The sequence below is a fragment of the Carassius auratus genome, unplaced genomic scaffold (genome assembly GCF_003368295.1).
Source record: "Carassius auratus strain Wakin unplaced genomic scaffold, ASM336829v1 scaf_tig00214924, whole genome shotgun sequence".
In the NCBI taxonomy this organism is placed as follows: domain Eukaryota; kingdom Metazoa; phylum Chordata; class Actinopteri; order Cypriniformes; family Cyprinidae; genus Carassius; species Carassius auratus.
Window position 1 is genome coordinate 1 of NW_020527861.1, and position 26,010 is coordinate 26,010.

General features: G+C 48.0%; 39 non-coding genes across 39 annotated transcripts; all 39 read right to left on the bottom strand.

The window, feature by feature from the left end:
- Positions 1-350: 350 nt before the first annotated feature.
- On the bottom strand, positions 351-432 carry trnas-cga (transfer RNA serine (anticodon CGA)). The gene has a single exon. It is a non-coding gene; the product is annotated as a tRNA-Ser (tRNA).
- A 475-nt stretch (positions 433-907) lies between these two features.
- Positions 908-989, bottom strand: trnas-cga (transfer RNA serine (anticodon CGA)). The gene has a single exon. It is a non-coding gene; the product is annotated as a tRNA-Ser (tRNA).
- Positions 990-1,462: 473 nt separating this feature from the next.
- On the bottom strand, positions 1,463-1,544 carry trnas-cga (transfer RNA serine (anticodon CGA)). Its single transcript has one exon. It is a non-coding gene; the product is annotated as a tRNA-Ser (tRNA).
- A 466-nt stretch (positions 1,545-2,010) lies between these two features.
- trnas-cga (transfer RNA serine (anticodon CGA)) lies at positions 2,011-2,091 on the bottom strand. Its single transcript has one exon. It is a non-coding gene; the product is annotated as a tRNA-Ser (tRNA).
- Positions 2,092-2,557: 466 nt separating this feature from the next.
- On the bottom strand, positions 2,558-2,639 carry trnas-cga (transfer RNA serine (anticodon CGA)). Its single transcript has one exon. It is a non-coding gene; the product is annotated as a tRNA-Ser (tRNA).
- Positions 2,640-3,107: 468 nt separating this feature from the next.
- Positions 3,108-3,189, bottom strand: trnas-cga (transfer RNA serine (anticodon CGA)). Its single transcript has one exon. It is a non-coding gene; the product is annotated as a tRNA-Ser (tRNA).
- A 468-nt stretch (positions 3,190-3,657) lies between these two features.
- trnas-cga (transfer RNA serine (anticodon CGA)) lies at positions 3,658-3,739 on the bottom strand. Its single transcript has one exon. It is a non-coding gene; the product is annotated as a tRNA-Ser (tRNA).
- Positions 3,740-4,207: 468 nt separating this feature from the next.
- trnas-cga (transfer RNA serine (anticodon CGA)) lies at positions 4,208-4,289 on the bottom strand. Its single transcript has one exon. It is a non-coding gene; the product is annotated as a tRNA-Ser (tRNA).
- Positions 4,290-5,307: 1,018 nt separating this feature from the next.
- Positions 5,308-5,389, bottom strand: trnas-cga (transfer RNA serine (anticodon CGA)). The gene has a single exon. It is a non-coding gene; the product is annotated as a tRNA-Ser (tRNA).
- Positions 5,390-5,870: 481 nt separating this feature from the next.
- Positions 5,871-5,951, bottom strand: trnas-cga (transfer RNA serine (anticodon CGA)). The gene has a single exon. It is a non-coding gene; the product is annotated as a tRNA-Ser (tRNA).
- Positions 5,952-6,974: 1,023 nt separating this feature from the next.
- Positions 6,975-7,056, bottom strand: trnas-cga (transfer RNA serine (anticodon CGA)). Its single transcript has one exon. It is a non-coding gene; the product is annotated as a tRNA-Ser (tRNA).
- Positions 7,057-7,527: 471 nt separating this feature from the next.
- Positions 7,528-7,609, bottom strand: trnas-cga (transfer RNA serine (anticodon CGA)). The gene has a single exon. It is a non-coding gene; the product is annotated as a tRNA-Ser (tRNA).
- A 475-nt stretch (positions 7,610-8,084) lies between these two features.
- Positions 8,085-8,166, bottom strand: trnas-cga (transfer RNA serine (anticodon CGA)). Its single transcript has one exon. It is a non-coding gene; the product is annotated as a tRNA-Ser (tRNA).
- A 477-nt stretch (positions 8,167-8,643) lies between these two features.
- trnas-cga (transfer RNA serine (anticodon CGA)) lies at positions 8,644-8,725 on the bottom strand. The gene has a single exon. It is a non-coding gene; the product is annotated as a tRNA-Ser (tRNA).
- A 467-nt stretch (positions 8,726-9,192) lies between these two features.
- Positions 9,193-9,274, bottom strand: trnas-cga (transfer RNA serine (anticodon CGA)). Its single transcript has one exon. It is a non-coding gene; the product is annotated as a tRNA-Ser (tRNA).
- Positions 9,275-9,742: 468 nt separating this feature from the next.
- Positions 9,743-9,824, bottom strand: trnas-cga (transfer RNA serine (anticodon CGA)). Its single transcript has one exon. It is a non-coding gene; the product is annotated as a tRNA-Ser (tRNA).
- Positions 9,825-10,304: 480 nt separating this feature from the next.
- trnas-cga (transfer RNA serine (anticodon CGA)) lies at positions 10,305-10,386 on the bottom strand. Its single transcript has one exon. It is a non-coding gene; the product is annotated as a tRNA-Ser (tRNA).
- A 476-nt stretch (positions 10,387-10,862) lies between these two features.
- trnas-cga (transfer RNA serine (anticodon CGA)) lies at positions 10,863-10,944 on the bottom strand. The gene has a single exon. It is a non-coding gene; the product is annotated as a tRNA-Ser (tRNA).
- Positions 10,945-11,982: 1,038 nt separating this feature from the next.
- Positions 11,983-12,064, bottom strand: trnal-caa (transfer RNA leucine (anticodon CAA)). The gene has a single exon. It is a non-coding gene; the product is annotated as a tRNA-Leu (tRNA).
- Positions 12,065-12,531: 467 nt separating this feature from the next.
- Positions 12,532-12,613, bottom strand: trnas-cga (transfer RNA serine (anticodon CGA)). Its single transcript has one exon. It is a non-coding gene; the product is annotated as a tRNA-Ser (tRNA).
- An 887-nt stretch (positions 12,614-13,500) lies between these two features.
- trnas-cga (transfer RNA serine (anticodon CGA)) lies at positions 13,501-13,582 on the bottom strand. Its single transcript has one exon. It is a non-coding gene; the product is annotated as a tRNA-Ser (tRNA).
- A 683-nt stretch (positions 13,583-14,265) lies between these two features.
- Positions 14,266-14,347, bottom strand: trnas-cga (transfer RNA serine (anticodon CGA)). Its single transcript has one exon. It is a non-coding gene; the product is annotated as a tRNA-Ser (tRNA).
- Positions 14,348-14,813: 466 nt separating this feature from the next.
- On the bottom strand, positions 14,814-14,894 carry trnas-cga (transfer RNA serine (anticodon CGA)). The gene has a single exon. It is a non-coding gene; the product is annotated as a tRNA-Ser (tRNA).
- Positions 14,895-15,359: 465 nt separating this feature from the next.
- On the bottom strand, positions 15,360-15,441 carry trnas-cga (transfer RNA serine (anticodon CGA)). The gene has a single exon. It is a non-coding gene; the product is annotated as a tRNA-Ser (tRNA).
- Positions 15,442-15,909: 468 nt separating this feature from the next.
- Positions 15,910-15,990, bottom strand: trnas-cga (transfer RNA serine (anticodon CGA)). Its single transcript has one exon. It is a non-coding gene; the product is annotated as a tRNA-Ser (tRNA).
- Positions 15,991-16,697: 707 nt separating this feature from the next.
- trnas-cga (transfer RNA serine (anticodon CGA)) lies at positions 16,698-16,779 on the bottom strand. The gene has a single exon. It is a non-coding gene; the product is annotated as a tRNA-Ser (tRNA).
- A 460-nt stretch (positions 16,780-17,239) lies between these two features.
- On the bottom strand, positions 17,240-17,321 carry trnas-cga (transfer RNA serine (anticodon CGA)). Its single transcript has one exon. It is a non-coding gene; the product is annotated as a tRNA-Ser (tRNA).
- Positions 17,322-17,796: 475 nt separating this feature from the next.
- trnas-cga (transfer RNA serine (anticodon CGA)) lies at positions 17,797-17,878 on the bottom strand. The gene has a single exon. It is a non-coding gene; the product is annotated as a tRNA-Ser (tRNA).
- Positions 17,879-18,348: 470 nt separating this feature from the next.
- trnas-cga (transfer RNA serine (anticodon CGA)) lies at positions 18,349-18,430 on the bottom strand. Its single transcript has one exon. It is a non-coding gene; the product is annotated as a tRNA-Ser (tRNA).
- Positions 18,431-19,214: 784 nt separating this feature from the next.
- Positions 19,215-19,294, bottom strand: trnas-cga (transfer RNA serine (anticodon CGA)). The gene has a single exon. It is a non-coding gene; the product is annotated as a tRNA-Ser (tRNA).
- A 465-nt stretch (positions 19,295-19,759) lies between these two features.
- On the bottom strand, positions 19,760-19,841 carry trnas-cga (transfer RNA serine (anticodon CGA)). The gene has a single exon. It is a non-coding gene; the product is annotated as a tRNA-Ser (tRNA).
- Positions 19,842-20,320: 479 nt separating this feature from the next.
- trnas-cga (transfer RNA serine (anticodon CGA)) lies at positions 20,321-20,402 on the bottom strand. Its single transcript has one exon. It is a non-coding gene; the product is annotated as a tRNA-Ser (tRNA).
- Positions 20,403-20,878: 476 nt separating this feature from the next.
- On the bottom strand, positions 20,879-20,960 carry trnas-cga (transfer RNA serine (anticodon CGA)). The gene has a single exon. It is a non-coding gene; the product is annotated as a tRNA-Ser (tRNA).
- Positions 20,961-21,439: 479 nt separating this feature from the next.
- Positions 21,440-21,521, bottom strand: trnas-cga (transfer RNA serine (anticodon CGA)). Its single transcript has one exon. It is a non-coding gene; the product is annotated as a tRNA-Ser (tRNA).
- Positions 21,522-21,997: 476 nt separating this feature from the next.
- On the bottom strand, positions 21,998-22,079 carry trnal-caa (transfer RNA leucine (anticodon CAA)). Its single transcript has one exon. It is a non-coding gene; the product is annotated as a tRNA-Leu (tRNA).
- Positions 22,080-22,549: 470 nt separating this feature from the next.
- Positions 22,550-22,630, bottom strand: trnas-cga (transfer RNA serine (anticodon CGA)). Its single transcript has one exon. It is a non-coding gene; the product is annotated as a tRNA-Ser (tRNA).
- Positions 22,631-24,743: 2,113 nt separating this feature from the next.
- trnas-cga (transfer RNA serine (anticodon CGA)) lies at positions 24,744-24,825 on the bottom strand. Its single transcript has one exon. It is a non-coding gene; the product is annotated as a tRNA-Ser (tRNA).
- A 478-nt stretch (positions 24,826-25,303) lies between these two features.
- trnas-cga (transfer RNA serine (anticodon CGA)) lies at positions 25,304-25,385 on the bottom strand. The gene has a single exon. It is a non-coding gene; the product is annotated as a tRNA-Ser (tRNA).
- Positions 25,386-25,863: 478 nt separating this feature from the next.
- On the bottom strand, positions 25,864-25,945 carry trnas-cga (transfer RNA serine (anticodon CGA)). The gene has a single exon. It is a non-coding gene; the product is annotated as a tRNA-Ser (tRNA).
- Positions 25,946-26,010: the final 65 nt, after the last annotated feature.

The following is a 26,010-nucleotide window of genomic DNA, read 5'->3' on the forward strand; positions in this document are numbered from 1 at the left end:
GTCTCCGATTCTCGACACAAAAGGATGTAATGACCCCGATTTGAAAAGTGGTTGCTGCAGCCACAACACAGAGTAATAACCCTTAAGATCACAGCGTGCCACTGCTGCAAAACGGTCCAGTGTCATATTTGTCTGTTGCAGAGGAGGCGCATAAATGCTTGTTGGGGAGATGCAGGTGAAGAACATAGTCAGCAGGACAGAAACTGTGCGGGAAGACCCCAATTAATTTTTCACACTTTATATAACCGCAGTATCTCCAACAGTGCCATGCAGTATCTTACAAGAAATGAGGGCAGAGAGAGCAAAAGCCTTGGAAGCACAGTTATCAGCACAAAAGGCAGTGTAGGAACCATAGTCGGCAGGGTTTGAACCTGCGCGGGGAGACCCCAATGGATTTCGAGTCCATCGCCTTAACCTCTCGGCCACGACTACTATAACTTGAGCCAGACAGCTCTCTTGACTGCAGGCAGGGAAGCAGGGATTCCACCAAGATTCAGAAACAAAATCAAGCTGAAGGACGAGGTGGCTAAAAGAAGCCTGGCGTCTCCGATTCTCGACACAAAAGGATGTAATGACCCCGATTTGAAAAGTGGTTGCTGCAGCCACAACACAGAGTAATAACCCCTTTAAGATCACAGCGTGCCACTGGGCCACTGCTGCAAAACGGTCCAGTGTCATATTTGTCTGTTGCAGAGGAGGTGCATAAATGCTTGTTGGGGAGATGCAGGTGAAGAACATAGTCAGCAGGACAAAACCTGTGCGGGAAGAACCCAATTAATTTTTTTACACATTTTATATAACCGCAGTATCTCCAAACAGTGCCATGCAGTATCTTACAAGAAATGAGGGCAGAGAGAGCAAAAGCCTTGGAAAGCACAGTTATCAGCACAAAAGGCAGTGTAGGAACCGTAGTCGGCAGGGTTTGAACCTGCATGGGGAGACCCCAATGGATTTCGAGTACATCGCCTTAACCTCTCGGCCACGACTACGTATAACGGGAGCAGACAGCTCTCTTGACTGCAGGCAGGGAAGCAAGGATGCCACCAAGATTCAGAAACAAAAGCAAGCTGCAGGATGAGGTGGCTAAAAGAAGCCTGGCGTCTCCGATTCTCGACACAAAAGGATGTAATGACCCCGATTTGAAAAGTGGTTGCTGCAGCCACAACACAGAGTAATAACCCCTTTAAGATCACAGCGTGCCACTGGGTCACTGCTGCAAATGGTCCAGTGTCATATTTGTCTGTTGCAGAGGAGGCGCATAAATGCTTGTTGGGGAGATGCAGGTGAAGAACATAGTCAGCAGGACAGAAACCTGTGCGGGAAGACCCAATTAATTTTTTCACACTTTATATAACCGCAGTATCTCCACACAGTGCCATGCAGTATCTTACAAGAAATGAGGGCAGAGAGAGCAAAAGCCTTGGAAGGCACAGTTATCAGCACAAAAAGGCAGTGTAGGAACCATAGTCGGCAGGGTTTGAACCTGCGCGGGGAGACCCCAATGGATTTCGAGTCCATCGCCTTAACCTCTCAGCCACGACTACATTCAAGGCGGCTAGACAGCTCTCTTGACTGCAGGCAGGGAAGCAGGGATTCCACCAAGATTCGGAAACAAAATCAAGCTGAAGGACGAGGTGGCTAAAAGAAGCCTGGCGTCTCCGATTCTCGACACAAAAGGATGTAATGACCCCGATTTGAAAAGTGGTTGCTGCAGCCACAACACAGAGTAATAACCCCTTTAAGATCACAGCGTGCCACTGCTGCAAAACGGTCCAGTGTCATATTTGTCTGTTGCAGAGGAGGCGCATAAATGCTTGTTGGGGAGATGCAGGTGAAGAACATAGTCAGCAGGACAAAACCTGTGCGGGAAGAACCCAATTAATTTTTTCACATTTTATATAACCGCAGTATCTCCAAACAGTGCCATGCAGTATCTTACAAGAAATGAGGGCAGAGAGAGCAAAAGCCTTGGAAGGCACAGTTATCAGCACAAAAGGGCAGTGTAGGAACCGTAGTCGGCAGGGTTTGAACCTGCGCGGGAGACCCCAATGGATTTCGAGTCCATCGCCTTAACCTCTCGGCCACGACTACATTTAACAGAGCTAGACAGCTCTCTTGACTGCAGGCAGGGAAGCAGGGATTCCACCAAGATTCAGAAACAAAATCAAGCTGAAGGACGAGGTGGCTAAAAGAAGCCTGGCGTCTCCGATTCTCGACACAAAAGGATGTAATGACCCCGATTTGAAAAGTGGTTGCTGCAGCCACAACACAGAGTAATAACCCCTTTAAGATCACAGCGTGCCACTGCTGCAAAACGGTCCAGTGTCATATTTGTCTGTTGCAGAGGAGGCGCATAAATGCTTGTTGGGGAGATGCAGGTGAAGAACATAGTCAGCAGGACAGAAACCTGTGCGGGAAGACCCCAATTAATTTTTTCACACTTTATATAACCGCAGTATCTCCACACAGTGCCATGCAGTATCTTACAAGAAATGAGGGCAGAGAGAGCAAAAGCCTTGGAAGGCACAGTTATCAGCACAAAAGGCAGTGTAGGAACCATAGTCGGCAGGGTTTGAACCTGCGCGGGGAGACCCCAATGGATTTCGAGTCCATCGCCTTAACCTCTCAGCCACGACTACATTCAAAGGCGGCTAGACAGCTCTCTTGACTGCAGGCAGGGAAGCAGGGATTCCACCAAGATTCGGAAACAAAATCAAGCTGAAGGACGAGGTGGCTAAAAGAAGCCTGGCATCTTCGATTCTCGACACAAAAGGATGTAATGACCCCGATTTGAAAAGTGGTTGCTGCAGCCACAACACAGAGTAATAAACCCTTTAAGATCACAGCGTGCCACTGCTGCAAAACGGTCCAGTGTCATATTTGTCTGTTGCAGAGGAGGCGCATAAATGCTTGTTGGGGAGATGCAGGTGAAGAACATAGTCAGCAGGACAGAAACCTGTGCGGGAAGACCCCAATTAATTTTTTCACACTTTATATAACCGCAGTATCTCCACACAGTGCCATGCAGTATCTTACAAGAAATGAGGGCAGAGAGAGCAAAAGCCTTGGAAGGCACAGTTATCAGCACAAAAGGGCAGTGTAGGAACCGTAGTCGGCAGGGTTTGAACCTGCGCGGGGAGACCCCAATGGATTTCGAGTCCATCGCCTTAACCTCTCGGCCACGACTACGTATAACTTGAGCCAGACAGCTCTCTTGACTGCAGGCAGGGAAGCAGGGATTCCACCAAGATTCAGAAACAAAATCAAGCTGAAGGACGAGGTGGCTAAAAGAAGCCTGGCGTCTCCGATTCTCGACACAAAAGGATGTAATGACCCCGATTTGAAAAGTGGTTGCTGCAGCCACAACACAGAGTAATAAACCCTTTAAGATCACAGCGTGCCACTGCTGCAAAACGGTCCAGTGTCATATTTGTCTGTTGCAGAGGAGGCGCATAAATGCTTGTTGGGGAGATGCAGGTGAAGAACATAGTCAGCAGGACAGAAACCTGTGCGGGAAGACCCCAATTAATTTTTTCACACTTTATATAACCGCAGTATCTCCACACAGTGCCATGCAGTATCTTACAAGAAATGAGGGCAGAGAGAGCAAAAGCCTTGGAAGGCACAGTTATCAGCACAAAAGGGCAGTGTAGGAACCGTAGTCGGCAGGGTTTGAACCTGCGCGGGGAGACCCCAATGGATTTCGAGTACATCGCCTTAACCTCTCGGCCACGACTACGTATAACAGGAGCCAGACAGCTCTCTTGACTGCAGGCAGGGAAGCAAGGATTCCACCAAGATTCAGAAACAAAAGCAAGCTGCAGGATGAGGTGGCTAAAAGAAGCCTGGCGTCTCCGATTCTCGACACAAAAGGATGTAATGACCCCGATTTGAAAAGTGGTTGCTGCAGCCACAACACAGAGTAATAACCCCTTTAAGATCACAGTGTGCCACTGCTGCAAAACGGTCCAGTGTCATATTTGTCTGTTGCAGAGGAGGCGCATAAATGCTTGTTGGGGAGATGCAGGTGAAGAACATAGTCAGCAGGAGCAAAACCTGTGCGGGAAGAACCCAATTAATTTTTTCACACTTTATATAACCGCAGTATCTCCACACAGTGCCATGCAGTATCTTACAAGAAATGAGGGCAGAGAGAGCAAAAGCCTTGGAAGGCACAGTTATCAGCACAAAAAGGCAGTGTAGGAACCATAGTCGGCAGGGTTTGAACCTGCGCGGGGAGACCCCAATGGATTTCGAGTCCATCGCCTTAACCTCTCAGCCACGACTACATTCAAAGGCGGCTAGACAGCTCTCTTGACTGCAGGCAGGGAAGCAGGGATTCCACCAAGATTCGGAAACAAAATCAAGCTGAAGGATGAGGTGGCTAAAAGAAGCCTGGCATCTTCGATTCTCGACACAAAAGGATGTAATGACCCCGATTTGAAAAGTGGTTGCTGCAGCCACAACACAGAGTAATAACCCCTTTAAGATCACAGCGTGCCACTGCTGCAAAACGGTCCAGTGTCATATTTGTCTGTTGCAGAGGAGGCGCATAAATGCTTGTTGGGGAGATGCAGGTGAAGAACATAGTCAGCAGGACAGAAACCTGTGCGGGAAGACCCCAATGAATTTTTTCACATTTTATATAACCGCAGTATCTCCACACAGTGCCCATGCAGTATCTTACAAGAAATGAGGGCAGAGAGAGCAAAAGCCTTGGAAGGCACAGTTATCAGCACAAAAGGGCAGTGTAGGAACCATAGTCGGCAGGGTTTGAACCTGTGCCGGGAGACCCCAATGGATTTTAAGTCCATTGCCTAAAACTCTCGACCACGACTACATTTAATGACGGCTAGATAGCTCTCTGACTGCAGGCAGGGAAGCAGGGATTCCACCAAGATTCGGAAACAAATCAAGCTGAAGGACGAGGTGGCTAAAAGAAGCCTGGCATCTTCGATTCTCGACACAAAAGGATGTAATGACCCCGATTTGAAAAGTGGTTGCTGCAGCCACAACACAGAGTAATAAACCCTTTAAGATCACAGCGTGCCACTGCTGCAAAACGGTCCAGTGTCATATTTGTCTGTTGCAGAGGAGGTGCATAAATGCTTGTTGGGGAGATGCAGGTGAAGAACATAGTCAGCAGGACAGAAACCTGTGCGGGAAGGACCCCAATTAATTTTTTCATACTTTATATAACCGCAGTATCTCCACACAGTGCCATGTAGTATCTTACAAGAAATGAGGGCAGAGAGAGCAAAAGTCTTGGAAGGCACAGTTCTCAGCACAAAAGGGCTGGGTAGGAACCGTAGTCGGCAGGGTTTGAACCTGCGCGGGGAGACCCCAATGGATTTCGAGTCCATCGCCTTAACCTCTCGGCCACGACTACGTATAACTTGAGCCAGACCGATCTCTTGACTGCAGGCAGGGAAGCAGGGATTCCACCAAGATTCAGAAACAAAATCAAGCTGAAGGACGAGGTAGCTAAAAGAAGCCTGGCGTCTCCGATTCTCGACACAAAAGGATGTAATGACCCCGATTTGAAAAGTGGTTGCTGCAGCCACAACACAGAGTAATAACCCCTTTAAGAATCACAGCGTGCCACTGGGCCACTGCTGCAAAATGGTCCAGTGTCATATTTGTCTGTTGCAGAGGAGGCGCATAAAGTGCTTGTTGGGGAGATGCAGGTGAAGAACATAGTCAGCAGGACAGAAACCTGTGGCGGGAAGACCCCAATGAATTTTTTCACATTTTTATATAACCGCAGTATCTCCAAACAGTGCCATGCAGTATCTTACAAGAAATGAGGGCAGAGAGAGCAAAAAGCCTTGGAAGGCACAGTTATCAGCACAAAAGGGCAGTGTAGGAACCGTAGTCGGCAGGGTTTGAACCTGCGCGGGAGACCCCAATGGATTTCGAGTCCATCGCCTTAACCTCTCGGCCACGACTACATTTAATGGTGGCTAGACAGCTCTTCTTGACTGCCGGCAGGGAAACAGGGATTCCACCAAGATTCGGAAACAAAATCAAGCTGAAGGACGAGGTGGCTAAAAGAAGCCTGGCATCTTCGATTCTCGACACAAAAGGATGTAATGACCCCGATTTGAAAAAGTGGTTGCTGCAGCCACAACACAGAGTAATAAACCCTTTAAGATCACAGCGTGCCACTGCTGCAAAACGGTCCAGTGTCATATTTGTCTGTTTGCAGAGGAGGCGCATAAATGCTTGTTGGGGAGATGCAGGTGAAGAACATAGTCAGCAGTACAGAAACCTGTGCGGGAAGACCCCAATGAATTTTTTCACACTTTATATAACCGCAGTATCTTCCACACAGTGCCATGCAGTATCTTACAAGAAATGAGGGCAGAGAGAGCAAAAGCCTTGGAAGGCACAGTTATCAGCACAAAAGGGCAGTGTAGGAACCGTAGTCAGGCAGGGTTTGAACCTGTGTGGGGAGACCCCAATGGATTTCGAGTACATCGCCTTAACCTCTCGGCCACGAGTACGTATAACAGGAGCCAGACAGCTCTCCTGACTGAAGGCAGGGAAGCAAGGATGCCACCAAGATTCAGAAACAAAAGCAAGCTGCAGGATGAGGTGGCTAAAAGAAGCCTGGCGTCTCCGATTCTCGACACAAAAGGATGTAATGACCCCGATTTGAAAAGTGGTTGCTGCAGCCACAACACAGAGTAATAACCCCTTTAAGATCACAGTGTGCCACTGCTGCAAAATGGTCCAGTGTCATATTTGTCTGTTGCAGAGGAGGCGCATAAATGCTTGTTGGGGAGATGCAGGTGAAGAACATAGTCAGCAAGAGCAAAACCTGTGCGGGAAGAACCCAATTAATTTTTTCACACTTTATATAACCGCAGTATCTCCACACAGTGCCATGCAGTATCTTACAAGAAATGAGGGCAGAGAGAGCAAAAGCCTTGGAAGGCACAGTTATCAGCACAAAAAGGCAGTGTAGGAACCATAGTCGGCAGGGTTTGAACCTGCGCGGGGAGACCCCAATGGATTTCGAGTCCATCGCCTTAACCTCTCAGCCACGACTACATTCAAAGGCGGCTAGACAGCTCTCTTGACTCCAGGCAGGGAAGCAGGGATTCCACCAAGATTCGGAAACAAAATCAAGCTGCATGATGAGGTGGCTAAAAGAAGCCTGGCATCTTCGATTCTCGACACAAAAGGATGTAATGACCCCGATTTGAAAAGTGGTTGCTGCAGCCACAACACAGAGTAATAAACCCTTTAAGATCACAGCGTGCCACTGCTGCAAAACGGTCCAGTGTCATATTTGTCTGTTGCAGAGGAGGTGCATAAATGCTTGTTGGGGAGATGCAGGTGAAGAACATAGTCAGCAGGACCAAAACCTGTGCGGGAAGAACCCAATTAATTTTTTTTACACATTTTATATAACCGCAGTATCTCCAAACAGTGCCATGCAGAATCTTTCAAGAAATGACAACAGAGAGAGCAAAAGCTTTGGAAAGCAAAGTTCTCAGCACAAAAGTGCAGTTTAGGAACCGTAGTCGGCAGGGTTAGAACCTGCATGGGGAGACCCCAATGGATTTCGAGTACATCGCCTTAACCTCTCGGCCACGACTACGTATAACTGGAGCAAGACAGCTCTCTTGACTGCAGGCAGGGAAGCAAGGATGCCACCAAGATCAGAAACAAAAGCAAGCTGCAGGATGAGGTGGCTAAAAGAAGCCTGGCATCTCCGATTCTCGACACAAAAGGATGTAATGACCCCGATTTGAAAAGTGGTTGCTGCAGCCACAACACAGAGTAATAAACCCTTTAAGATCACAGCGTGCCACTGGGTCACTGCTGCAAAATGGTCCAGTGTCATATTTGTCTGTTGCAGAGGAGGTGCATAAATGCTTGTTGGGGAGATGCAGGTGAAGAACATAGTCAGCAAGAGCAAAACCTGTGCGGGAAGAACCCAATTAATTTTTTCACACTTTATATAACCGCAGTATCTCCACACAGTGCCATGCAGTATCTTACAAGAAATGAGGGCAGAGAGAGCAAAAGCCTTGGAAGGTACAGTTATCAGCACAAAAAGGCAGTGTAGGAACCATAGTCGGCAGGGTTTGAACCTGCGCGGGGAGACCCCAATGGATTTCGAGTCCATCGCCTTAACCTCTCGGCCACGACTACGTGTAACTTGAGCCAGACTGATCTCTTGACTGCAGGCAGGGAAGCAGGGATTCCACCAAGATTCAGAAACAAAATCAAGCTGAAGGACGAGGTAGCTAAAAGAAGCCTGGCATCTCCGATTCTCGACACAAAAGGATGTAATGACCCCGATTTGAAAAGTGGTTGCTGCAGCCACAACACAGAGTAATAACCCCTTTAAGATCACAGCGTGCCACTGGGCCACTGCTGCAAAATGGTCCAGTGTCATATTTGTCTGTTGCAGAGGAGGCGCATAAATGCTTGTTGGGGAGATGCAGGTGAAGAACATAGTCAGCAGGACAGAAACCTGTGCGGGAAGACCCCAATGAATTTTTTCACATTTTATATAACCGCAGTATCTCCAAACAGTGCCATGCAGTATCTTACAAGAAAATGAGGGCAGAGAGAGCAAAAGCCTTGGAAGGCACAGTTATCAGCTCAAAAGGGCAGTGTAGGAACCGTAGTCGGCAGGGTTTGAACCTGCGCGGGGAGACCCCAATGGATTTCGAGTACATCGCCTTAACCTCTCGGCCACGACTACATTCAATGGTGGCTAGACAGCTCTCTTGACTGCCGGCAGGGAAGCAGGGATTCCACCAAGATTCGGAAACAAAATCAAGCTGAAGGACGAGGTGGCTAAAAGAAGCCTGGCATCTTCGATTCTCGACACAAAAGGATGTAATGACCCCGATTTGAAAAGTGGTTGCTGCAGCCACAACACAGAGTAATAAACCCTTTAAGATCACAGCGTGCCACTGCTGCAAAACAGTCCAGTGTCATATTTGTCTGTTGCAGAGGAGGCGCATAAATGCTTGTTGGGGAGATGCAGGTGAAGAACATAGTCAGCAGGACAGAAACCTGTGCGGGAAGACCCCAATGAATTTTTCACACTTTATATAACCGCAGTATCTCCACACAGTGCCATGCAGTATCTTACAAGAAATGAGGGCAGAGAGAGCAAAAGCCTTGGAAGGCACAGTTATCAGCACAAAAGGGCAGTGTAGGAACCGTAGTCAGCAGGGTTTGAACCTGCGTGGGGAGATCCCACTGGATTTCGAGTACATCGCCTTAACCTCTCGGCCACGAGTACGTATAACAGGAGCCAGACAGCTCTCCTGACTGAAGGCAGGGAGGCAAGGATGCCACCAAGATTCAGAAACAAAAGCAAGCTGCAGGATGAGGTGGCTAAAAGAAGCCTGGCGTCTCCGATTCTCGACACAAAAGGATGTAATGACCCCGATTTGAAAAGTGTTTGCTGCAGCCACAACACAGAGTAATAACCCCTTTAAGATCACAGTGTGCCACGGCTGCAAAACGGTCCAGTGTCATATTTGTCTGTTGCAGAGGAGGCGCATAAATGCTTGTTGGGGAGATGCAGGTGAAGAACATAGTCAGCAGGACAGAAACCTGTGCGGGAAGACCCCAATTAATTTTTTCATACTTTATATAACCGCAGTATCTCCACACAGTGCCATGTAGTATCTTACAAGAAATGAGGGCAGAGAGAGCAAAAGCCTTGGAAGGCACAGTTATCAGCACAAAAAGGCAGTGTAGGAACCATAGTCGGCAGGGTTTGAACCTGCGCGGGGAGACCCCAATGGATTTCGAGTCCATCGCCTTAACCTCTCGGCCACGACTACGTATAACTTGAGCCAGACCGATCTCTTGACTGCAGGCAGGGAAGCAGGGATTCCACCAAGATTCAGAAACAAAATCAAGCTGAAGGACGAGGTAGCTAAAAGAAGCCTGGCGTCTCCGATTCTCGACACAAAAGGATGTAATGACCCCGATTTGAAAAGTGGTTGCTGCAGCCACAACACAGAGTAATAACCCCTTTAAGATCACAGCGTGCCACTGGGCCACTGCTGCAAAGCGGTCCAGTGTCATATTTGTCCGTTGCAGAGGAGGTGCATAAATGCTTGTTGGGGAGATGCAGGTGAAGAACATAGTCAGCAGGACCAAAACCTGTGCGGGAAGAACCCAATTAATTTTTTTACACATTTTATATAACCGCAGTATCTCCAAACAGTGCCATGCAGAATCTTTCAAGAAATGACAACAGAGAGAGCAAAAGCTTTGGGAAAGCACAGTTCTCAGCACAAAAAGTGCAGTTTAGGAACCGTAGTCGGCAGGGTTAGAACCTGCATGGGGAGACCCCAATGGATTTCGAGTACATCGCCTTAACCTCTCGGCCACGACTACGTATAACGGGAGCCAGACAGCTCTCTTGACTGCAGGCAGGGAAGCAAGGATGCCACCAAGATTCAGAAACAAAAGCAAGCTGCAGGATGAGGTGGCTAAAAGAAGCCTGGCGTCTCCGATTCTCAACACAATAGGATGTAATGACCCCGATTTGAAAAGTGGTTGCTGCAGCCACAACACAGAGTAATAACCCCTTTAAGATCACAGCGTGCCACTGGGTCACTGCTGCAAAATGGTCCAGTGTCATATTTGTCTGTTGGCAGAGGAGGCGCATAAATGCTTGTTGGGGAGATGCAGGTGAAGAACATAGTCAGCAGGACAGAAACCTGTGCGGGAAGACCCCAATTAATTTTTCACACTTTATATAACCGCAGTATCTCCACACAGTGCCATGCAGTATCTTACAAGAAATGAGGGCAGAGAGAGCAAAAGCCTTGGAAGGCACAGTTATCAGCACAAAAAGGCAGAGTAGGAACCAGAGTCGGCAGGATTTGAACCTGCGCGGGGAGACCCCAATGGATTTCGAGTCCATCGCCTTAACCTCTCAGCCACGACTACATTCAAAGACGGCTAGACAGCTCTCTTGACTGCAGGCAGGGAAGCAGGGATTCCACCAAGATTTGGAAACAAAATCAAGCTGAAGGACGAGGTGGCTAAAAGAAGCCTGGCGTCTCCGATTCTCGACACAAAAGGATGTAATGACCCCGATTTGAAAAGTGGTTGCTGCAGCCACAACACAGAGTAATAACCCCTTTAAGATCACAGCGTGCCACTGGGCCACTGCTGCAAAACGGTCCAGTGTCATATTTGTCTGTTGCAGAGGAGGTGCATAAATGCTTGTTGGGGAGATGCAGGTGAAGAACATAGTCAGCAGGACCAAAACCTGTGCGGGAAGAACCCAATTAATTTTTTTACACATTTTATATAACCGCAGTATCTCCAAACAGTGCCATGCAGAATCTTTCAAGAAATGACAACAGAGAGAGCAAAAGCTTTGGAAAGCACAGTTCTCAGCACAAAAGTGCAGTTTAGGAACCGTAGTCGGCAGGGTTAGAACCTGCATGGGGAGACCCCAATGGATTTCGAGTACATCGCCTTAACCTCTCGCCACGACTACGTATAACGGGAGCAAGACAGCTCTCTTGACTGCAGGCAGGGAAGCAAGGATGCCACCAAGATTCAGAAACAAAAAGCAAGCTGCAGGATGAGGTGGCTAAAAGAAGCCTGGCATCTCCGATTCTCGACACAAAAGGATGTAATGACCCCGATTTGAAAAGTGGTTGCTGCAGCCACAACACAGAGTAATAAACCCTTTAAGATCACAGCGTGCCACTGGGTCACTGCTGCAAAATGGTCCAGTGTCATATTTGTCTGTTGCAGAGGAGGTGCATAAATGCTTGTTGGGGAGATGCAGTGTGAAGAACATAGTCAGCAAGAGCAAAACCTGTGCGGGAAGAACCCAATTAATTTTTTCACACTTTATATAACCGCAGTATCTCCACACAGTGCCATGCAGTATCTTACAAGAAATGAGGGCAGAGAGAGCAAAAGCCTTGGAAGGTACAGTTTATCAGCACAAAAAGGCAGTGTAGGAACCATAGTCGGCAGGGTTTGAACCTGTGTGGGGAGACCCCAATGGATTTTGAGTCCATCGCCTTAACCTCTCAGCCACGACTACATTCAAAGGCGGCTAGACAGCTCTCTTGACTGCAGGGAGGGAAGCAGGGATTCCACCAAGATTTGGAAACAAAATCAAGCTGAAGGACGAGGTGGCTAAAAGAAGCCTGGCGTCTCCGATTCTTGACACAAAAGGATGTAATGACCCCGATTTGAAAAGTGGTTGCTGCAGCCACAACACAGAGTAATAACCCTTTAAGATCACAGCATGCCACTGCTGCAAAACGGTCCAGTGTCATATTTGTCTGTTGCAGAGGAGGCGCATAAATGCTTGTTGGGGAGATGCAGGTGAAGAACATAGTCAGCAGGACAGAAACCTGTGCGGGAAGACCCCAATGGAATTTTTCACATTTTATATAACCGCAGTATCTCCAAACAGTGCATGCAGTATCTTACAAGAAATGAGGGCAGAGAGAGCAAAAGCCTTGGAAGGCACAGTTATCAGCACAAAAGGGCAATGTAGGAACCGGTAGTCGGCAGGGTTTGAACCTGCGCGGGGAGACCCCAATGGATTTCGAGTCCATCACCTTAACCTCTCGGCCACGACTACATTTAACAGTGGCTAGACAGCTCTCTTGACTGCCGGCAGGGAAGCAGGGATTCCACCAAGATTCGGAAACAAAATCAAGCTGAAGGACGAGGTGGCTAAAAGAAGCCTGGCATCTTCGATTCTCGACACAAAAGGATGTAATGACCCCGATTTGAAAAGTGGTTGCTGCAGCCACAACACAGAGTAATAAACACTTTAAGATCACAGCGTGCCACTGCTGCAAAACAGTCCAGTGTCATATTTGTCTGTTGCAGAGGAGGCGCATAAATGCTTGTTGGGGAGATGCAGGTGAAGAACATAGTCAGCAGGACAGAAACCTGTGCGGGAAGACCCCAAATGAATTTTTTCACACTTTATATAACCGCAGTATCTCCACACAGTGCCATGCAGTATCTTACAAGAAATGAGGGCAGAGAGAGCAAAGCCTTGGAAGGCACAGTTATCAGCACAAAAGGCAGTGTAGGAACCGTAGTCGGCAGGGTTTGAACCTGCGTGGGGGACCCCAAGGATTTCGAGTACATCGCCTTAACCTCTCGGCCACGTACGTATAACAGGAGCAGACAGCTCTCTTGACTGCAGGCAGGGAAGCAAGGATGCCACCAAGATTCAGAACAAAAGCAAGCTGCAGGATGAGGTGGCTAAAAGAAGCCTGGCGTCTCCGATTCTCGACACAAAAGGATGTAATGACCCCGATTTGAAAAGTGGTTGCTGCAGCCACAACACAGAGTAATAACCCTTTAAGATCACAGCGTGCCACTGCTGCAAAACGGTCCAGTGTCATATTTGTCTGTTGCAGAGGAGGCGCATAAATGCTTGTTGGGAGATGCAGGTGAAGAACATAGTCAGCAGAAGGCACAGTTATCAGCACAAAAAGGCAGTGTAGGAACCATAGTCGGAAGGGTTTGAACCTGCGCGGGGAGACCCCAATGGATTTCGAGTCCATCGCCTTAACCTCTCAGCCACGACTACATTCAAAGACGGCTAGACAGCTCTCTTGACTGCAGGCAGGGAAGCAGGGATTCCACCCAAGATTTGGAAACAAAATCAAGCTGAAGGACGAGGTGGCTAAAAGAAGCCTGGCGTCTCCGATTCTCGACACAAAGGATGTAATGACCCCGATTTGAAAAGTGGTTGCTGCAGCCACAACACAGAGTAATAACCCTTTAAGATCACAGCGTGCCACTGCTGCCCAGACAGCTCTCTTGACTGCAGGCAGGGAAGCAGGGATTCCACCAAGATTCAGAAACAAAATCAAGCTGAAGGACGAGGTGGCTAAAAGAAGCCTGGCGTCTCCGATTCTCGACACAAAAGGATGTAATGACCCCGATTTGAAAAGTGGTTGCTGCAGCCACAACACAGAGTAATAACCCCTTTAAGATCACAGCGTGCCACTGGGCCACTGCTGCAAAATGGTCCAGTGTCATATTTGTCTGTTGCAGAGGAGGCGCATAAATGCTTGTTGGGGAGATGCAGGTGAAGAACATAGTCAGCAGGACAGAAACCTGTGCGGGAAGACCCAATTAATTTTTTCACATTTTATATAACCGCAGTATCTCCAAACAGTGCCATGCAGTATCTTACAAGAAATGAGGGCAGAGAGAGCAAAAGCCTTGGAAGGCACAGTTATCAGCACAAAAGGGCAGTGTAGGAACCGTAGTCGGCAGGGTTTGAACCTGCGCGGGGAGACCCCAATGGATTTCGAGTCCATCGCCTTAACCTCTCGGCCACGACTACATTTAATGTGGCTAGACAGCTCTCTTGACTGCAGGCAGGGAAGCAGGGATTCCACCAAGATTCGGAAACAAAATCAAGCTGAAGGACGAGGTGGCTAAAAGAAGCCTGGCGTCTCGATTCTCGACACAAAAGGATGTAATGACCCCGATTTGAAAAGTGGTTGCTGCAGCCACAACACAGAGTAATAAACCCTTTAAGATCACAGCGTGCCACTGCTGCAAAACGGTCCAGTGTCATATTTGTCTGTTGCAGAGGAGGCGCATAAATGCTTGTTGGGGAGATGCAGGTGAAGAACATAGTCAGCAGGACAGAAACCTGTGCGGGAAGACCCCAATTAATTTTTTACACTTTATATAACCGCAGTATCTCCACACAGTGCCATGCAGTATCTTACAAGAAATGAGGGCAGAGAGAGCAAAAGCCTTGGAAGGCACAGTTATTCAGCACAAAAGGGCAGTGTAGGAACCGTAGTCGGCAGGGTTTGAACCTGCGCGGGGGACCCCAATGGATTTCGAGTCCATCGCCTTAACCTCTCGGCCACGACTACGTATAACAGGAGCCAGACAGCTCTCTTGACTGCAAGGCAGGGAAGCAAGGATTGCACCAAGATTCAGAACAAAAGCAAGCTGCAGGATGAGGTGGCTAAAAGAAGCCTGGCGTCTCGATTCTCGACACAAAAGGATGTAATGACCCCGATTTGAAAAGTGGTTGCTGCAGCCACAACACAGAGTAATAAACCCTTTAAGATCACAGCGTGCCACTGCTGCAAAACGGTCCAGTGTCATATTTGTCTGTTGCAGAGGAGGCGCATAAATGCTTGTTGGGGAGATGCAGGTGAAGAACATAGTCAGCAGGACAGAAACCTGTGCGGGAAGACCCCAATTAATTTTTTCACACTTTATATAACCGCAGTATCTCCACACAGTGCCATGCAGTATCTTACAAGAAATGAGGGCAGAGAGAGCAAAGCCTTGGAAGGCACAGTTATCAGCACAAAAAGCAGTGTAGGAACCGTAGTCGGCAGGGTTTGAACCTGCGCCGGGGAGACCCAATGGATTTCGAGTCCATCGCCTTAACCTCTCGGCCACGACTACATTTAATGAGCTAGACAGCTCTCTTGACTGCAGGCAGGGAAGCAGGGATTCCACCAAGATTCGGAAACAAAATCAAGCTGAAGGACGAGGTGGCTAAAAGAAGCCTGGCATCTCGATTCTCGACACAAAAGGATGTAATGACCCCGATTTGAAAAGTGGTTGCTGCAGCCACAACACAGAGTAATAACCCCTTTAAGATCACAGCGTGCCACTGCCACTGCTGCAAAACGGTCCAGTGTCATATTTGTCTGTTGCAGAGGAGGCGCATAAATGCTTGTTGGGGAGATGCAGGTGAAGAACATAGTCAGCAGGACAAACCTGTGCGGGAAGACCCCAATTAATTTTTTTCATATTTATATAACCGCAGTATCTCCAAACAGTGCCATGCAGTATCTTACAAGAAATGAGGGCAGAGAGAGCAAAAGCCTTGGAAGGCACAGTTATCAGCACAAAAGGCAGTTTAGGAACCGTAGTCGGCAGGGTTGAACCTGCATGGGGAGACCCCAATGGATTTCGAGTCCATCGCCTTAACCTCTCGGCCACGACTACGATAACGGAGGCAAGACAGCTCTCTTGACTGCAGGCAGGGAAGCAAGGATTCCACCAAGATTCAGAAACAAAAGCAAGCTGCAGGAATGACGAGTGGCTAAAAGAAGCCTGGCGTCTCCGATTCTCGACACAAAAGGATGTAATGACCCCGATTTGAAAAGTGGTTGCTGCAGCCACAACACAGAGTAATAACCCCTTTAAGATCACAGCGTGCCACTGGGTCACTGCTGCAAAATGGCCAGTGTCATATTTGTCTGTTGCAGAGGAGGCGCATAAATGCTTGTTGGGGAGATGCAGGTGAAGAACATAGTCAGCAGGACAGCAAACCTGTGCGGGAAGACCCCAATGGCGTCTCCGATTCTCGACACAAAAGGATGTAATGACCCCGATTTGAAAAGTGGTTGCTGCAGCCACAACACAGAGTAATAACCCCTTTAAGATCACAGTGTGCCACTGCTGCAAAACGGTCCAGTGTCATATTTGTCTGTTGCAGAGGAGGCGCATAAATGCTTGTTGGGGAGATGCAGGTGAAGAACATAGTCAGCAGGACAGAAACCTGTGCGGGAAGAACCCAATTAATTTTTTCACACTTTATATAACCGCAGTATCTCCACACAGTGCCATGCAGTATCTTACAAGAAATGAGGGCAGAGAGAGCAAAAGCCTTGGAAGGCACAGTTATCAGCACAAAAAGGCAGTGTAGGAACCATAGTCGGCAGGGTTTGAACCTGCGCGGGGAGACCCCAATGGATTTCGAGTCCATCGCCTTAACCTCTCGGCCACGACTACATTCAAAGCGCTAGACAGCTCTCTTGACTGCAGGCAGGGAAGCAGGGATTCCACCAAGATTCGGAAACAAAATCAAGCTGAAGGACGAGGTGGCTAAAAGAAGCCTGGCATCTTCGATTCTCGACACAAAAGGATGTAATGACCCCGATTTGAAAAGTGGTTGCTGCAGCCACAACACAGAGTAATAACCCTTTAAGATCACAGCGTGCCACTGCTGCAAAACGGTCCAGTGTCATATTTGTCTGTTGCAGAGGAGGCGCATAAATGCTTGTTGGGGAGATGCAGGTGAAGAACATAGTCAGCAGGACAGAAACCTGTGCGGGAAGACCCAATTAATTTTTTCACATTTATATAACCGCAGTATCTCCAACAGTGCCATGCAGTATCTTTCAAGAAATGACAACAGAGAGAGCAAAAGCTTGGAAGCACAGTTCTCAGCACAAAAGTGCAGTTTAGGAACCGTAGTCGGCAGGGTTAGAACCTGCATGGGGAGACCCCAATGGATTTCGAGTACATCGCCTTAACCTCTCGGCCACGACTACGTATAACTGGAGCAAGACAGCTCTCTTGACTGCAGGCAGGGAAGCAAGGATGCCACCAAGATTCAGAAACAAAAGCAAGCTGCAGGATGAGGTGGCTAAAAGAAGCCTGGCATCTCCGATTCTCGACACAAAAGGATGTAATGACCCCGATTTGAAAAGTGGTTGCTGCAGCCACAACACAGAGTAATAACCCTTTAAGATCACAGCGTGCCACTGGGTCACTGCTGCAAAATGGTCCAGTGTCATATTTGTCTGTTGCAGAGGAGGCGCATAAATGCTTGTTGGGGAGATGCAGGTGAAGAACATAGTCAGCAAGAGCAAAACCTGTGCGGGAAGAACCCAATTAATTTTTTCACACTTTATATAACCGCAGTATCTCCACACAGTGCCATGCAGTATCTTACAAGAAATGAGGGCAGAGAGAGCAAAAGCCTTGGAAGGCACAGTTATCAGCACAAAAAGGCAGTGTAGGAACCATAGTCGGCAGGGTTTGAACCTGCGCGGGGAGACCCCAATGGATTTCGAGTCCATCGCCTTAACCTCTCGGCCACGACTACGTATAAAGGAGCCAGACAGCTCTCTTGACTGCAGGCAGGGAAGCAGGGATTCCACCAAGATTCAGAAACAAAATCAAGCTGAAGGACGAGGTGGCTAAAAGAAGCCTGGCGTCTCCGATTCTCGACACAAAGGATGTAATGACCCCGATTTGAAAAGTGGTTGCTGCAGCCACAACACAGAGTAATAACCCTTTAAGATCACAGCGTGCCACTGGGCCACTGCTGCAAAATGGTCCAGTGTCATATTTGTCTGTTGCAGAGGAGGCGCATAAATGCTTGTTGGGGAGATGCAGGTGAAGAACATAGTCAGCAGGACAGAAACCTGTGCGGGAAGACCCAATTAATTTTTTCACATTTATATAACCGCAGTATCTCAAACAGTGCCATGCAGTATCTTACAAGAAATGAGGGCAGAGAGAGCAAAAGCCTTGGAAGGCACAGTTATCAGCACAAAAGGGCAGTGTAGGAACCGTAGTCGGCAGGGTTTGAACCTGCGCGGGGAGACCCCAATGGATTTCGAGTCCATCGCCTTAACCTCTCGGCCACGACTACATTTATGGTGGCTAGACAGCTCTCTTGACTGCCGGCAGGGAAGCAGGGATTCCACCAAGATTCGGAAAACAAAATCAAGCTGAAGGACGAGGTGGCTAAAAGAAGCCTGGCATCTTCGATTCTCGACACAAAAGGATGTAATGACCCCGATTTGAAAAGTGGTTGCTGCAGCCACAACACAGAGTAATAACCCTTTAAGATCACAGCGTGCCACTGCTGCAAAACGGTCCAGTGTCATATTTGTCTGTTGCAGAGGAGGCGCATAAATGCTTGTTGGGGAGATGCAGGTGAAGAACATAGTCAGCAGGACAGAAACCTGTGCGGGAAGACCCCAATTAATTTTTTCACACTTTATATAACCGCAGTGAAGCAGGATTCCACCAAGATTCGAAACAAAATCAAGCTGAGGACGAGGTGGCTAAAAGAAGCCTGGCGTCTTCGATTCTCGACACAAAGGATGTAATGACCCCGATTTGAAAAGTGGTTGCTGCAGCCACAACACAGAGTAATAACCCTTTAAGATCACAGCGTCACTGCTGCAAAACGGTCCAGTGTCATATTTGTCTGTTGCAGAGGAGGCGCATAAATGCTTGTTGGGGAGATGCAGGTGAAGAACATAGTCAGCAGGACAAAACCTGTGCGGGAAGACCCCAATTAATTTTTTCACACTTTATATAACCGCAGTATCTCCACACAGTGCCATGCAGTATCTTACAAGAAATGAGGGCAGAGAGAGCAAAAGCCTTGGAAGGCACAGTTATCAGCACAAAAGGGCAGTAGGAACCGTAGTCGGCAGGGTTTGAACCTGCGGGGAGACCCCAATGGATTTCGAGTCCATCGCCTTAACCTCTCGGCCACGACTACGTATAAAGGAGCTAGACAGCTCTCTTGACTGCAGGCAGGGAAGCAGGGATTCCACCAAGATTCAGAAACAAAATCAAGCTGAAGGACGAGGTGGCTAAAAGAAGCCTGGCGTCTCCGATTCTCGACACAAAAGGATGTAATGACCCCGATTTGAAAAGTGGTTGCTGCAGCCACAACACAGAGTAATAACCCTTTAAGATCACAGTGTGCCACTGCTGCAAAACGGTCCAGTGTCATATTTGTCTGTTGCAGAGGAGGCGCATAAATGCTTGTTGGGGAGATGCAGGTGAAGAACATAGTCAGCAGGACAGAAACCTGTGCGGAAGAACCCAATTAATTTTTTCACACTTTATATAACCGCAGTATCTCCACACAGTGCCATGCAGTATCTTACAAGAAATGAGGGCAGAGAGAGCAAAAGCCTTGGAAGGCACAGTTATCAGCACAAAAAGGCAGTGTAGGAACCATAGTCGGCAGGGTTTGAACCTGCGCGGGGAGACCCCAATCGATTTCGAGTCCATCGCCTTAACCTCTCGGCCACGACTACGTATAACTTGAGCCAGACCGATCTCTTGACTGCAGGCAGGGAAGCAGGGATTCCACCAAGATTCAGAAACAAAATCAAGCTGAAGGACGAGGTAGCTAAAAGAAGCCTGGCGTCTCCGATTCTCGACACAAAAGGATGTTAATGACCCCGATTTGAAAAGTGGTTGCTGGCAGCCACAACACAGAGTAATAACCCTTTAAGATCACAGCGTGCCACTGGGCCACTGCTGCAAAGCGGTCCAGTGTCATATTTGTCTGTTGCAGAGGAGGTGCATAATGCTTGTTGGGGAGATGCCAGGTGAAGAACATAGTCAGCAGGACCAAAACCTGTGCGGGAAGAACCCAATTAATTTTTTTACACATTTTATATAACCGCAGTATCTCCAAACAGTGCCATGCAGAATCTTTCAAGAAATGACAACAGAGAGAGCAAAAGCTTTGGAAAGCACAGTTCTCAGCACAAAAGTGCAGTTTAGGAACCGTAGTCGGCAGGGTTAGAACCTGCATGGGGAGACCCCAATGGATTTCGAGTACATCGCCTTAACCTCTCGGCCACGACTACGTATAACGGGAGCAAGACAGCTCTCTTGACTGCAGGCAGGGAAGCAAGGATGCCACCAAGATTCAGAAACAAAAGCAAGCTGCAGGATGAGGTGGCTAAAAGAAGCCTGGCGTCTCCGATTCTCAACACAATAGGATGTAATGACCCCGATTTGAAAAGTGGTTGCTGCAGCCACAACACAGAGTAATAACCCCTTTAAGATCACAGCGTGCCACTGGGTCACTGCTGCAAAATGGTCCAGTGTCATATTTGTCTGTTGCAGAGGAGGCGCATAAATGCTTGTTGGGGAGATGCAGGTGAAGAACATAGTCAGCAGGACAGAAACCTGTGCGGGAAGACCCCAATTAATTTTTTCACACTTTATATAACCGCAGTATCTCCACACAGTGCCATGCAGTATCTTACAAGAAATGAGGGCAGAGAGAGCAAAAGCCTTGGAAGGCACAGTTATCAGCACAAAAAGGCAGTGTAGGAACCATAGTCGGCAGGATTTGAACCTGCGCGGGGAGACCCCAATGGATTTCGAGTCCATCGCCTTAACCTCTCAGCCACGACTACATTCAAAGACGGCTAGACAGCTCTCTTGACTGCAGGCAGGGAAGCAGGGATTCCACCAAGATTTGGAAACAAAATCAAGCTGAAGGACGAGGTGGCTAAAAGAAGCCTGGCGTCTCCGATTCTCGACACAAAAGGATGTAATGACCCCGATTTGAAAAGTGGTTGCTGCAGCCACAACACAGAGTAATAACCCCTTTAAGATCACAGCGTGCCACTGGGCCACTGCTGCAAAACGGTCCAGTGTCATATTTGTCTGTTGCAGAGGAGGTGCATAAATGCTTGTTGGGGAGATGCAGGTGAAGAACATAGTCAGCAGGACCAAAACCTGTGCGGGAAGAACCCAATTAATTTTTTTTACACATTTTATATAACCGCAGTATCTCCAAACAGTGCCATGCAGAATCTTTCAAGAAATGACAACAGAGAGAGCAAAAGCTTTGGAAAGCACAGTTCTCAGCACAAAAGTGCAGTTTAGGAACCGTAGTCGGCAGGGTTAGAACCTGCATGGGAAGACCCCAATGGATTTCGAGTACATCGCCTTAACCTCTCGGCCACGACTACGTATAACAGGAGCAAGACAGCTCTCTTGACTGCAAGCAGGGAAGCAAGGATGCCACCAAGATTCAGAAACAAAAGCAAGCTGCAGGATGAGGTGGCTAAAAGAAGCCTGGCATCTCCGATTCTCGACACAAAAGGATGTAATGACCCCGATTTGAAAAGTGGTTGCTGCAGCCACAACACAGAGTAATAAACCCTTTAAGATCACAGCGTGCCACTGGGTCACTGCTGCAAAATGGTCCAGTGTCATATTTGTCTGTTGCAGAGGAGGTGCATAAATGCTTGTTGGGGAGATGCAGGTGAAGAACATAGTCAGCAAGAGCAAAACCTGTGCGGGAAGAACCCAATTAATTTTTTCACACTTTATATAACCGCAGTATCTCCACACAGTGCCATGCAGTATCTTACAAGCAATGAGGGCAGAGAGAGCAAAAGCCTTGGAAGGTACAGTTATCAGCACAAAAAGGCAGTGTAGGAACCATAGTCGGCAGGTTTTGAACCTGCGTGGGGAGACCCCAATGGATTTTGAGTCCATTGCCTTAACCTCTCAGCCACGACTACATTCAAAGGCGGCTAGACAGCTCTCTTGACTGCAGGGAGGGAAGCAGGGATTCCACCAAGATTTGGAAACAAAATCAAGCTGAAGGACGAGGTGGCTAAAAGAAGCCTGGCGTCTCCGATTCTTGACACAAAAGGATGTAATGACCCCGATTTGAAAAGTGGTTGCTGCAGCCACAACACAGAGTAATAAACCCTTTAAGATCACAGCGTGCCACTGCTGCAAAACAGTCCAGTGTCATATTTGTCTGTTGTAGAGGAGGCGCATAAATGCTTGTTGGGGAGATGCAGGTGAAGAACATAGTCAGCAGGACCAAAACCTGTGCGGGAAGAACCCAATTAATTTTTTTACACATTTTATATAACCGCAGTATCTCCAAACAGTGCCATGCAGTATCTTACAAGAAATGAGGGCAGAGAGAGCAAAAGCCTTGGAAGGCACAGTTATCAACACAAAAGGGCAGTGTAGGAACCGTAGTCGGCAGGGTTTGAACCTGCGCGGGGAGACCCCAATGGATTTCGAGTCCATCGCCTTAACCTCTCGGCCCACCTACATTTAACAGTGGCTAGACAGCTCTCTTGACTGCCGACAGGGAAGCAGGGATTCCACCAAGATTTGGAAACAAAATCAAGCTGAAGGACGAGGTGGCTAAAAGAAGCCTGGCGTCTCCGATTCTCGACACAAAAGGATGTAATGACCCCGATTTGAAAAGTGGTTGCTGCAGCCACAACACAGAGTAATAACCCCTTTAAGATCACAGCATGCCACTGCTGCAAAACGGTCCAGTGTCATATTTGTCTGTTGCAGAAGAGGCGCATAAATGCTTGTTGGGGAGATGCAGGTGAAGAACATAGTCAGCAGGACAGAAACCTGTGCGGGAAGACCCCAATGAATTTTTTCACATTTTATATAACCGCAGTATCTCCACACAGTGCCATGCAGTATCTTACAAGAAATGAGGGCAGAGAGAGCAAAAGCCTTGGAAGGCACAGTTATCAGCACAAAAGGGCAGTGTAGGAACCATAGTCGGCAGGGTTTGAACCTGTGCCGGGAGACCCCAATGGATTTTAAGTCCATTGCCTTAGACTCTCGACCACGACTACATTTAATGACGGCTAGACAACTCTCTTGACTGCAGGCAGGGAAGCAGGGATTCCACCAAGATTCGGAAACAAAATCAAGCTGAAGGACGAGGTGGCTAAAAGAAGCCTGGCATCTTCGATTCTCGACACAAAAGGATGTAATGACCCCGATTTGAAAAGTGGTTGCTGCAGCCACAACACAGAGTAATAAACCCTTTAAGATCACAGCGTGCCACTGCTGCAAAACGGTCCAGTGTCATATTTGTCTGTTGCAGAGGAGGTGCATAAATGCTTGTTGGGGAGATGCAGGTGAAGAACATAGTCAGCAGGACAGAAACCTGTGCGGGAAGACCCCAATTAATTTTTTCATACTTTATATAACCGCAGTATCTCCACACAGTGCCATGTAGTATCTTACAAGAAATGAGGGCAGAGAGAGCAAAAGTCTTGGAAGGCACAGTTCTCAGCACAAAAGGGCTGGGTAGGAACCTGCGCGGGGAGACCCCAATGGATTTCGAGTCCATCGCCTTAACCTCTCAGCCACGACTACATTCAAAGACGGCTAGACAGCTCTCTTGACTGCAGGCAGGGAAGCAGGGATTCCACCAAGATTTGGAAACAAAATCAAGCTGAAGGACGAGGTGGCTAAAAGAAGCCTGGCGTCTCCGATTCTCGACACAAAAGGATGTAATGACCCCGATTTGAAAAGTGGTTGCTGCAGCCACAACACAGAGTAATAAACCCTTTAAGATCACAGCGTGCCACTGGGTCACTGCTGCAAAATGGTCCAGTGTCATATTTGTCTGTTGCAGAGGAGGTGCATAAATGCTTGTTGGGGAGATGCAGGTGAAGAACATAGTCAGCAAGAGCAAAACCTGTGCGGGAAGAACCCAATTAATTTTTTCACACTTTATATAACCGCAGTATGTCCACACAGTGCCATGTAGTATCTTACAAGAAATGACAACAGAGAGAGCAAAAGCTTTGGAAAGCACAGTTCTCAGCACAAAAGTGCAGTTTAGGAACCATAGTCTGCAGGGTTAGAACCTACATGGGGAGACCCCAATGGATTTCGAGTACATCGCCTTAACCTCTCGGCCACGACTACGTATAACGGGAGCAAGACAGCTCTCTTGACTGCAGGCAGGGAAGCAAGGATGCCACCAAGATTCAGAAACAAAAGCAAGCTGCAGGATGAGGCGGCTAAAAGAAGCCTGGCGTCTCCGATTCTCAACACAATAGGATGTAATGACCCCGATTTGAAAAGTGGTTGCTGCAGCCACAACACAGAGTAATAACCCCTTTAAGATCACAGCGTGCCACTGGGTCACTGCTGCAAAATGGTCCAGTGTCATATTTGTCTGTTGCAGAGGAGGCGCATAAATGCTTGTTGGGGAGATGCAGGTGAAGAACATAGTCAGCAGGACAGAAACCTGTGCGGGAAGACCCCAATTAATTTTTTCACACTTTATATAACCGCAGTATCTCCACACAGTGCCATGCAGTATCTTACAAGAAATGAGGGCAGAGAGAGCAAAAGCCTTGGAAGGCACAGTTATCAGCACAAAAAGGCAGTGTAGGAACCATAGTCGGCAGGATTTGAACCTGCGCGCGGAGACCCCAATGGATTTCGAGTCCATCGCCTTAACCTCTCAGCCACGACTACATTCAAAAACGGCTAAACAGCTCTCTTGACTGCAGGCAGGGAAGCAGGGATTCCACCAAGATTTGGAAACAAAATCAAGCTGAAGGACGAGGTGGCTAAAAGAAGCCTGGCGTCTCCGATTCTCGACACAAAAGGATGTAATGACCCCGATTTGAAAAGTGGTTGCTGCAGCCACAACACAGAGTAATAACCCCTTTAAGATCACAGCGTGCCACTGGGCCACTGCTGCAAAACGGTCCAGTGTCATATTTGTCTGTTGCAGAGGAGGTGCATAAATGCTTGTTGGGGAGATGCAGGTGAAGAACATAGTCAGCAGGACCAAAACCTGTGCGGGAAGAACCCAATTAATTTTTTTACACATTTTATATAACCGCAGTATCTCCAAACAGTGCCATGCAGAATCTTTCAAGAAATGACAACAGAGAGAGCAAAAGCTTTGGAAAGCACAGTTCTCAGCACAAAAGTGCAGTTTAGGAACCGTAGTCGGCAGGGTTAGAACCTGCATGGGAAGACCCCAATGGATTTCGAGTACATCGCCTTAACCTCTCGGCCACGACTACGTATAACAGGAGCAAGACAGCTCTCTTGACTGCAGGCAGGGAAGCAAGGATGCCACCAAGATTCAGAAACAAAAGCAAGCTGCAGGATGAGGTGGCTAAAAGAAGCCTGGCATCTCCGATTCTCGACACAAAAGGATGTAATGACCCCGATTTGAAAAGTGGTTGCTGCAGCCACAACACAGAGTAATAAACCCTTTAAGATCACAGCGTGCCACTGGGTCACTGCTGCAAAATGGTCCAGTGTCATATTTGTCTGTTGCAGAGGAGGTGCATAAATGCTTGTTGGGGAGATGCAGGTGAAGAACATAGTCAGCAGGACCAAAACCTGTGCGGGAAGAACCCAATTAATTTTTTTACACATTTTATATAACCGCAGTATCTCCAAACAGTGCCATGCAGAATCTTTCAAGAAATGACAACAGAGAGAGCAAAAGCATTGGAAAGCACAGTTCTCAGCACAAAAGTGCAGTTTAGGAACCGTAGTCAGCAGGGTTAGAACCTGCATGGGGAGACCCCAATGGATTTCGAGTACATCGCCTTAACCTCTCGGCCACGACTACGTATAACGGGAGCAAGACAGCTCTCTTGACTGCAGGCAGGGAAGCAAGGATGCCACCAAGATTCA